The sequence below is a fragment of the Coffea arabica genome, chromosome 10c (assembly GCF_036785885.1).
Source record: "Coffea arabica cultivar ET-39 chromosome 10c, Coffea Arabica ET-39 HiFi, whole genome shotgun sequence".
NCBI lineage: Eukaryota > Viridiplantae > Streptophyta > Magnoliopsida > Gentianales > Rubiaceae > Coffea > Coffea arabica.
In genome coordinates, this window is record NC_092329.1 from 10,385,361 (window position 1) to 10,395,967 (window position 10,607).

The window sequence follows — 10,607 nt, forward strand, 5'->3', positions numbered from 1 at the left end:
AACTCCTGAAAGTGGGAATCATCTTAGCCATCTCAGACAGTCCCTGGGTGAGCCTTGTTCAAGTAGTCCCGAAAAAGGCGGGGGTTACGGTAGAAGAAAACCGGGAGGGAGAGATGGTCCCATTAAGGAAACCCACAGGATGGCGCCAGTGCATTGACTACCGATGACTGAATGCCGTGGCGAAGAAGGACCGCTTCCCTCTCCCTTTTATTGATCAGATGATAGAAAGATTAGTTGGTCGTGTCTATTACTGTTTTTTTGATGGTTTGTCAAAGTATTTTCAGATCGCGATAACACCGGAGGACCAGGAGAAAATCACATTCACCTGCCCCTTTGGTACGTTTGCCTACCGGAGGATGCCTTTCGGCCTCTGCAATACTCTAACAACTTTTCAAAGGTGTATGGTGAGTATCTTTTCCGAATATGTAGAAAAGATTATTGAGGTGTTTATGAATAATTTTAGTGTGTATAGGGATAATTTTAATGAATGCCTTGATAATTTAGTTTAATTTTAAAAAAATGCATAGAAGCGAATTTAGTCCTTAATTGGGAGAAATGTCACTTCATGGTGGAGCATGGTATTGTCTTAGGACATGTAATGTCGGCTAGAGGCATAGAGGTAGATAAACCGAAAGTCGATATTATTTTTGCTTTACCTTACCCCATAAGTGTACGGGAAGTGCTGTCCTTTTTGGGTCATGCAGGGTTCTACAGGAGATTTATCAACAATTTCTCCAAAATTGGAGCGCCCCTGTTTAAGTTGTTGTAAAAGGATATAGCATTTGACTTCACCGAGGAGTGCAGGATGACATTTGACAAATTGAAGGAATCGTTAACCTCACCGCCCGTCATCCAACCGCCGGACTGGAGCCTCCCATTTGAAATAATGTGTAACGCGAGTGACTATGCAGTGGGAGCAATGTTAGGGCAAAGAATTGGCAGGACGGCACATGCAATCTACTATGCATCAAAGGCGTTGAATGGAGTTCAACTCAATTATTCTACAACGGAGAAAGAATTACTAGCTGTGATTCTTGTATTAGAAAAATTTAGACCTTATTTGTTAGATGCAAAAGTAACAGTTTTCTCTGATCATGCAATCTTAAGGTACTTGATGACGAAGAAGGATGTAAAACCAAGGCTCATCAGATGGATCCTGCTCCTTCAAGAGTTCAACTTGGAGATTAAAGATAAAAGTGGGCCAGAGAATTTAGTTGCAGATCACTTTAGCCGCTTACTGACACATAAGAAAGAGTAACCATTGAGAGAGACATTTCCAGAGGAGCAACTCCTTGCCATTAATTCATTTGCACCCTGGTATTCTGACATTGTAAATTTCTTAGTGACTAATCAACTGCCTACAGGTTGGCCCAAGACTAAGAGAGACAAGTTAAAAAGTGATGTCAAATACTATATTTGGGACGACCCCTACCTGTGGAGGCAATGTTCTGATCAAATGCTAAGAAGGTGTGTAAGTGTAGGTGAATTCCACTCCATTTTAAATTTCTGTCATTTGTTTACATGTGGAAGGCATTTTGGGCCTAAAAAAACAGCTCGTAAAATGTTGGAGAGTGGCCTTTATTGGCCCACCTTTTTTAAAAATACGTACTTATTTTGTAAATCATGTAATAAGTGTCAAAGGGTGGAAAATATTTTTCGTAGGGACCAAATGCTCCAAACCCCCATGTTGTTTGTTGAAATTTTTATGTTTGGGGGATAGATTTTATGGGTCTCTTTCCCTTATCTTTTGGATTCGTATATATCTTACGTGCTGTAAATTATGTCTCTAAGTGGGTGGAAGCAAAATCCATCTGTACTAATGATTCTAGAGTGGTTGCAGAGTTTCTCAAATCTAACATATTTGTCCGCTTTGAGATGCCGAGAGTTGTAGTAAGTGATAGGGGCATACACTTTTGTAATAAGATTATTGCTGCCCTGTTCCGAAAATATGGCGTGCTCTACAAGGTATCTGCACCTTATCACCCGCAGACAAATGGGCAAGTCGAAGTGTCAAATTAAATCAATCTTGGAGAAGATGGTACACCCGGACAGGAAGGATTGGAGCTTGAAGTTAGAAGATGCACTGTGGGCGTACCGCACCGCGTATAAGACGCCGATTGGGATGTCCTCGTACAGACTTGTCTTCGGGAAGGCTTGTCATCTTCCCGTGGAGTTCGAACACAAGGCGTTTTGGGCGGTGAAGAATGCAACATGAACCTGGAAGAGGCGGGGGTCCAAAGGAAATTACAGCTACAAGAATTGGAGGAAATTAGGAATGAAGCATATGAGAATGTCACGATCTATAAGGAAAAAAGTAAAATCTTCCATGATCAGCAAGTTTCAAGGAAATCTTTTGTAGTAGGGCAAAAAGTCCTCTTGTATCACTCGAGACTTAAACTTTTTCCCGATAAATTGCATTTTCATTGGATTGGTCCCTATGTCGTTTCTAATGTGTTTCATTATGGTGCAGTGGAGATCCAAAGTTTAAAGACGGAGAAGAAATTTGTGGTGAATGACCATCGTCTCAAACCTTATTTTGAAGGATTCTCAGTTAAAGAAGTAGAAGTTGTACACCTCAAGGATCCAATTTATCTTGTTTGAGGGTTCCATCTGCGTCTAGCCAAAGACATTAAATAAAGGCGTTACTTGGGAGGCAACCCAAGACTATTTGTTTTAGTTTTCGTACATTTTTGCAGTTTTATTTAAGTGTTAGTGTCATTTAGTAGTTTGTTGTTTGGTGGCAGGAAGTTGGCAGTTAGACGTGCCCACGTTAAGTGGTCACGTCTAAGGAAAAGAGTTGGAAGGCGACGATCAGAAGACTCTATAGCAGTTAAGCGTGCCCACGCTAGGTAGTCACGTTTAAGGGAAGAAAGTTCTCGTCCGCGGTCAGAAGACTCTACAGTAGTTAGACGTGCCCACGCCAGATAGTCACGCCTAAGGAACTCAATTTTCGAAAATTGGTCAGAAGATTCTATAGCAGTTAGGCGTGGCCACGCCAGGTGGTCACGCTTAAAGTCAAAAATTTTGACAGATGATTAGAAGACTAGAGGGCAGTTAGGCGTGCCCACACCTAAGATAGGGGTTCATTGTTTTGAAAAAAAAAAGTGTGAAAAGACCAAATTGCCCTTGAAAAAAAAAGAAAGAGAAAATTCAAGGACCCGTAGCCCTACTTCTCTTCTTTCTTTTCTTTTTCTTTCTTTCTTTCTTTTTCTTCTTCATTCTTTTCTTCTTGTTCGCCGCCGCCTTCGTCCGCCCTCCGCCGTTACCACTGCTCTGTCGTCCACCAGCAAGCCTGCGCGCCCTTCTCTGGCCCATCGTGCGCTACTCCAGCTCCTCTCCAGGCGCGGCCCATCACGCGAGCAGCAGTAGCAGGCGCGCACCATCGCGACCGCCTTGCGAGCGATCTCCAAGCCACCGCGAGCAGCCAAGCGCGAGCTGAGCACACTCACCAGCAGGCTAGCACCCTTTTCCTTCGAGCCTCTTCGCGCGACAAGAGTAGCAGACCAGCAGCAGTCCACCAAGGTTGGTCCGCACGCCTCAGAGCAGCAGCCCAGCCCAGCAAGTTCCAGGCGCGAATAGCCCGCGAGTAGCCTGCGATCGAGCCCACCAAGCACGTAGCAGCACGTTTTCCTTCGTCTCGCACGTCTCCTCTGTGCGCCCTCAGTACGCAGCAGACCCAGGCGCGCCTGCTCACCCTTCCTAGCACGAGCTTACGCGTTTCAGCACCAGGCGGGCTAGCCCACGCACCTCGCTGCCACCGCAAGCCGCCGCTCGCCCACCAGTCGCACGCTTCCTCCGCACACTCGTCATTCTCTTCCTCCACGCCAGCCTTGCAGCCCAGCGCACGGTGCCTTTTCACCCTGTTGTCGCCCCTACTCTCTACTTCATCCACTACCAGTCAAAAGCTCCGGTGATTTCTTTGTAAATTTCTGTCACTTTAGCTGAGGCCAGATTGTTAATTTTTGTTTAGTTGAGGACAGATTTTTAATTTCGTAGCTAAGGCCAGATTTTTGATTTGCTAGTTGAGGACAGAAATTTTGTGCTTGTTTGGGTGCTGTGATACATTTGTGGTTGATTGTTGACTATTTGTTACATTTTGTGCTTAACCAGTGATATTTGGGGAAAGTGTTTACTCTAGTTGCCTGTTTAATTAGTTTTTGGGGAAATTTTGATGTGTTTTTCTAATTAATTAATTTTTGGGGTAAAATCTGTAGTATTTGGGGGTCATTTTACTGTTTACATGCTTAATTAGTTTTTGGGGTGAGTTTATAGTCTGTTTTTGCAATTGTCTATGGTTGGGAGCTATATTTGGGACCCTTTACTGAGTCAGCTGCCTGTTGACCTCTTTTGTGCACCTTTACCTTGCCTCTGCCTTATCCAACAGACCAAATGACCAAACCAAAGAATAAAGACAAGAGCAAACCTTCCACCTCCACCCCACAGCCTACGGTCCCCTTGGGTGGACCTGCCCCAGCGACTGGTTTGGGTGGGCCTCGGACTCGTCTTGGGCGGAATAGAAAAGTTCATATCTCTTTTCCGGCCCATTTTGACGGTCATTTGACCTTTACCCGGGCTACCGATAAGGAGCGGTACGCCTTAGCGTGCATAAGGAAGATAATTCCTTGTAAATATATCCACGACCCTACACTTGATCAACTGAATCTTAGGGATGAGGTCACGAAGCATCTAGCTGACATAAGTTGGACCCGTTATGCTGCTATCATTCTACCTGCTTTTACTGAACTGACGTGGGAATTCTATGCTACGTTTGAGTTTAATATCCCTGATGAATTCTCCGTTACCACTCCTGGGATAGTGCAGTTTAGGTTAATGGGTAGAGAGTTCATCCAATCTATCACTAAATTTAATTTGGCCCTTGGGTTCATTGACGTTTCCTACTCCCAGAGTGAGGAATATATGCATAGTCCGTGCAAATACTCGGATCCATTTTTCTCTCATAACATTGGTTATTGGAGAGAATTGTCGGTTGACCGACACAACTATGACCCCAGCCAGTCTAAGGCATCTTTTCTTAAGAGCCCCGCCTACCGTTATTTACATAGATTTATAACTTACAGTTTCCCTGGTAGAAAGGATAGTTCGGGTACTTTGACCAAACCTGAATTCTTTTTCATTTGGTACATGGTTGCTCGGAGAAAGGTCAATTTGGGTTGCTGGTTTGCCCTCCACCTCCGAACTGTCTTAAGTAAGAAAAATAAGCCATTAATCTTAGGCTCATTTATCACTCAATTGGCTGTAAATCTTTGAGCTTTGGACTTGAATAATCATAATTTGCATCAGGCATGTATTATGGAACCCTAGATTTAGTTTGCTTGGAAAAAATGAGTCTTGTGCAACATGTAAATGGCGTTTTTCAGTACGCCCCCCGGGGCCAATCTATGTTGCTCCGAAGTGCAAAGCTTTCAAATCCACCACCTCGAAGGCTGATGGTCTTTCCACGGATGCCCCCGGATAGTCCTCTTCGGCCCCTCCACCGTCTTCCTCCGCCGATAGCCAGTTTGTAGCCCTTCGGTTCCAAATGCAGCACATGGACACTCGTATGGAGCGGATGGAGTTTCAAATGGCCGGAATGGCCCAGAATTTGGCGCAGTACCTCCACCACGTGGGTTTCCGCCCGCCCTTCCCTCCACGACCTTAGTTCACTTCTGCCCTCTTTCGTTTTAAGGGAAGTGTCGTTGCCCCTTTACCTCGATTTTGCTCTTTATTTGCTTACATTGGGGGCAATGTAAGGTTTAGGTGTGGGGGAGGATTAACTATACTTTTAGTGGAGTTTTTAGTTGTTTGGTGTGCATTTTTCTTGTCTTAGTAGTTAAACGGTGATGAATGCGATTGAGATATGAGTTTAAGTAGTAAATTCATGCCATGGGGTGTTCTACTATTTCTCGATGAATTGATTGATGAATATGCTGAACTTGACATTAATTTGATCACTTGTGCAATTTTTGAGCCTAATTTTTCGTTTGTTGAGTGATTAGTGCACATGATTTGTCACTTCAGAACTTGCTCAATTATGCGTGTCAAGACCACATTTAAATGAGTTTAATGCACTAAAGTAATAGGACGCCTAGGACTGAACCATTTTTTTGGACTCTCTTAAAAACCAACTTTTAATTTATTTACCATTAGGAAGCTAAGTTGAGCCTTAAACCTTATTTTTCGCTTGATGCCCTAGTTTTTAGCCATAAAACCTTTTTTTAGACTCTCTCTTTGAACCTCGTGTAAAGAAGTGGTTTGATTTCATGACATGAAAATTTGGAGTATTATTTGAGAGGCATTACATGTATATATGTAGAAGAGAGGAAAAAAAGAGGAAGCAAATGACAAAAAAAAATAGAAAACAAAATAAGAAGAAATGCAGGCAATCAACTAGTGAAGTTGATCCTTATGGTGTTGGTATTTATTCAAAAAAAAGGAAAAAAAAAAAGAAAAAGAGAGAAATAGATGAAAAAAAAGAGGAGAAGGAAAAGAAGCCGAAAGTGCGACGAGTGCCAACTTTTACTTCACTGGTTGGACTGTTGAGATGCCTTGAAGTTCCATATGTGCAAGAATCTGTGTGATGAATTTCTGAGCATTTCCTTTACATTTTTACACCCTTTGAATCCTTTTTATCCTACCTTCTCACCCCAGCCCCATTACAACCTTGCAAAGTCCCTTGATTGCTGTATTTAAATTCATAAGTAAGTGGTGACGATATGGTATATGAAGAAGCTTATGGTAGTGTCATTCTATTGTGTTGATTTAAGAGCCATTTTATATACATATCTTATACACTTTGGAGTGAATGAGTGCACTTTAAACTGCGAGAATTGTTGATTTGGTATTTTCTGATTTCGATGAGGTTATTAGGGAATTTGGAATGCCATTTTTGGTATGAACTGCTGTAAATTGCTTGGTATCTTGATTGCACTTCTGAGTTAATTATGCTTGAGGGCAAGCATAATTCAGGTGTGGGAGAAATTGATAGGGTGTATTTTAGTGGAATATTTTGAGCATTATTGCACAATTATTTGGTTAAATATTTCATTAATTGGGTGGATTTTTCTCAGATATGATTTTGGTGCCAATTACAGGATTTGATGCTAAAAAATGCTTAAAATCTAAATTCAGAAGATTCGTTGTACGGGGGGCACTTCAAGCAGTGGGATCCGCTTGAGAAGCTGAAGAAACTAAATTATAATAGACTTTATTTTATTTTACTTTAGGGAGTCTTGTTTTAATTTTTGAATACCAATTTCCGATAAGGGAAAATCCCCTCCTTGAATTTCGGTGGGACCAAAACAAAAAGAGGGGAGTATTAGACTCTAGGAGGTTGGCTTTGCTTAGAGAATTAATTCTTCGTCTGGCTTAGGTTTCTTTTCGTTCTTTGTAGCTTTTGAATGGGGTGGCCCGTAGCTCTGTAAAAGAATCAGGGGACACAAGCCCCAATTGTTGACTTTGCAAATAGCTTTTCCAATTGTATTGACCAAATTGAGTAAGAAACAATTGAAAAAAGCTTTTCCTCATAGCATTGTGAGCAATTAGGAGGCAGCCGCCATTGTGGACTTCTTGGCTTTGCTTTTCATTTGGGTTTTGATTGAAACTGGAAGACAACACCAGACCGTCGTATTTGTATGCTTTGGAGAACAATTGGGAGCAATAAAAATTCATTGTGTTTCTCTCTTGGCGTTGATCGAAGTAGGGAAATTGATCTGAAATCTTTTCCAAACTCCACACGCGCGGCTTGTTCTCTAATTATGGGGAACTAAATCCCTAATTCTAGTCAAGAGAGCAACTGACGAATTGATTCACCAATTACTGTGAGATCTAATCTGCTTTTAATTATTTCTTTCAATTATCAGTATTTATATGCTTGCTGCTTTTAATTGCTATAGCTCTTGTGTATGATTGATTAGTGCGCAATAATTAATTGTTCATATAGGCTATTATGCTAATTAGAGGTAATTGAATCCGTAATTGTTCGAATATCCCTATCTGAGTAGCAACTGGCGTAATTGGGTTTATGTCAGAGAAACGTATAATCTAATTTAAACGAACCTCGTAGCGTATTTGCTAGTTAGGATTGGACCTTTCTAATTATTAATGCAATCTAGAGATTAAATCCTAAATCCTATGGTCATACCTAGGCTTGTTTTTGGGTTAGAGAAATAGTTAACGGTCGTACCTTAACTACCGAGAAATTAAGGAAGGGTTGGTTGTTTATCGCGTGCATGACAACTATAACCAATTTATAAATAATTGTTTGAATTATTTTTGCATCGATGATCAGTGCCTGAACCGCTTCTGAAGTGTACCCTTGGCTAGAACTCTCCTAATTATTTCTTTTAGTTAATTGCTTTCTGCAGTTAAATTATTTAGTTAACTTTTAATTCTAAAACCCCCATCAATCTTGCCTTGAAAAGGAATAAATTTCTCCCCAGTCCCTGAGGAGACGACCCTGCTTGCCACTGTCTACTAGTTAGTGAATTCAGTTAAATAATTAATTCAGGTATATCGGATTAAGCAAACTCTTCAGGAACAGGGTGAATCAAGTAACCTATTGCACACCTAGAGTCCCTGCTCCAGTACTAGAATTGATTGTTGACTGTTTCAGGTGGTAGTTAGGTTTTATTTATTATTATTGCACAGGTTCGACACCTGTCATTTACTGATTTTCTAAAGGGATGCTGACTGATGATAAAGAATCATAGCAACCGAAAGGTCGATGAAAGTTGGTGAAAGCCACTACAATGACTATGAGGTCGTCATTCTTTCCCAAGGCAACCACTATGATAAAATTTCAAGGTTGTTATTTATGAATAAATCCCAGTTCAAATGGACTTTATAGTTTAGACCTATGTTTTCAGAACCGGACTGGGTATCGACTCGGCCGAGGTCAGGGGTCAATGGGTTCTACCGGAAATCGATAGGGGTCGAACCGGATGACGTCATAAATAAAAATTATTTAAAAATTAAAATATTATATATAAAATATCTAATAATATGTTAATATTAATAAAGGTATATTTATATATATTTGATGTTTCAAATATATTTAACAAGAAAATACAAAGAAATTAGAACAATCAAGTAGCAATTTATGTTATTTAATAAATATTAACAAGTTTAAAATTAAAATTATGAATTTAATTGAAAAATAACATCAAATTTTAGGACAATATTTATAAAGTATGAAATATTTGAGATATATTAATAAGTTTTAACAATTTAGGGGGCCAACACATAATATTGAAAAGATTGAGTTTTTTTTAAAAAAAATGCCCATTGAACCAGAAAAATCGATTTTTTCCCTGTCAAATTCGGTTTTTGACCGGGATTTAAATTTCCGGTTTTTTACCATGACTCGGACCGGACACTTGACCGGTTCCCGGTTCGACCGACTGGTCCGGTCCGAGTTTCAAAACAGAGGTTTAGACTGGGTCATAATGAAAATGATGGCCAGTTTCCTAATGAGGAATGAGTTTAGACGATTAATTGACACTTTCTACTCATCCCCAATGAAGAAATACATAGTTTCCGCTTTGTGCTGTTCAACTTAAACTGATTCTTTGTACTAATCGTCTAAGCTCGTATGACTCTTTCACCAAATTGGTCGAATGAAGGTTACTGAATTTTAAATCTCAATGCGCCAATATAATGCACAAAATCCGCAATATTCCTACAACCCTCTGAATCGTTTCAAACTTTATTCAGATTCTAGCTATTCAGCAATTAACAAATAAACCCACAACTGAACAATTTGGTATGGCTGACATAAGGTTAATCTATGTGCTATTCTCGTTTCTTTACCTCATTGTTCCATTATCCGGGGTGGAAACATTTCCAATAGCGAAGCCACGATGCAAGGATACCTGTGGAAGTGAGAAGATTCCATACCCATTTGGAATGCCACAAGAAAATAGGCTTATTGTGATGCAGAATTGTGCTGCAAAAAGTCAGAAAAGTGCTGCAAAAACTTTTTTGCAACACAAAAGCGATAGAATTCAATTGTATCACAAAAATAGCCATTACAAAAGAAGACGACGCAATTTGGAGATGTGCCGTATGTATTTGCATCACTTTTTGTGACGTTGATGCCACTCTACTTGCAGCACAAAAAATGCGCTGCTAAAAATGTCCACAATGTTATGCGACATAAACTTGTGTCGCAAAAAAGTCACTAATATAAAAGCTAGAAATCAATTTTTTTATGGTACAATATTTATGCTGCTCAAATAGATTAAAATCGGATATCATAACAAAATTAAAGTTTCATAGTACACCAGAATAAAGTATCATACATTGCTTTAGTCAAATTCTACAAATTTTATCATTTAATATAGTTCACTCCAATGGCAAGATGTTTTATATATCTCAAGAAGTGCTTGTCTTTAAAAACACAATTTCTTTGTACATCTCTCAAAATCCTGAAATAACACAAAAAATATGGTCATAACCATTCTCGAATACCCAATAGAACTACATTCAATAAAATTCACTTCCAAATTTGGAAAAGTAACGCATATCCATTACCCAATAGAACTAAATTCAATAAAATTTCAAGGTGGAAGGAGGAGAATTTAAGAAGAATGAGCAGACTCCCATGATAA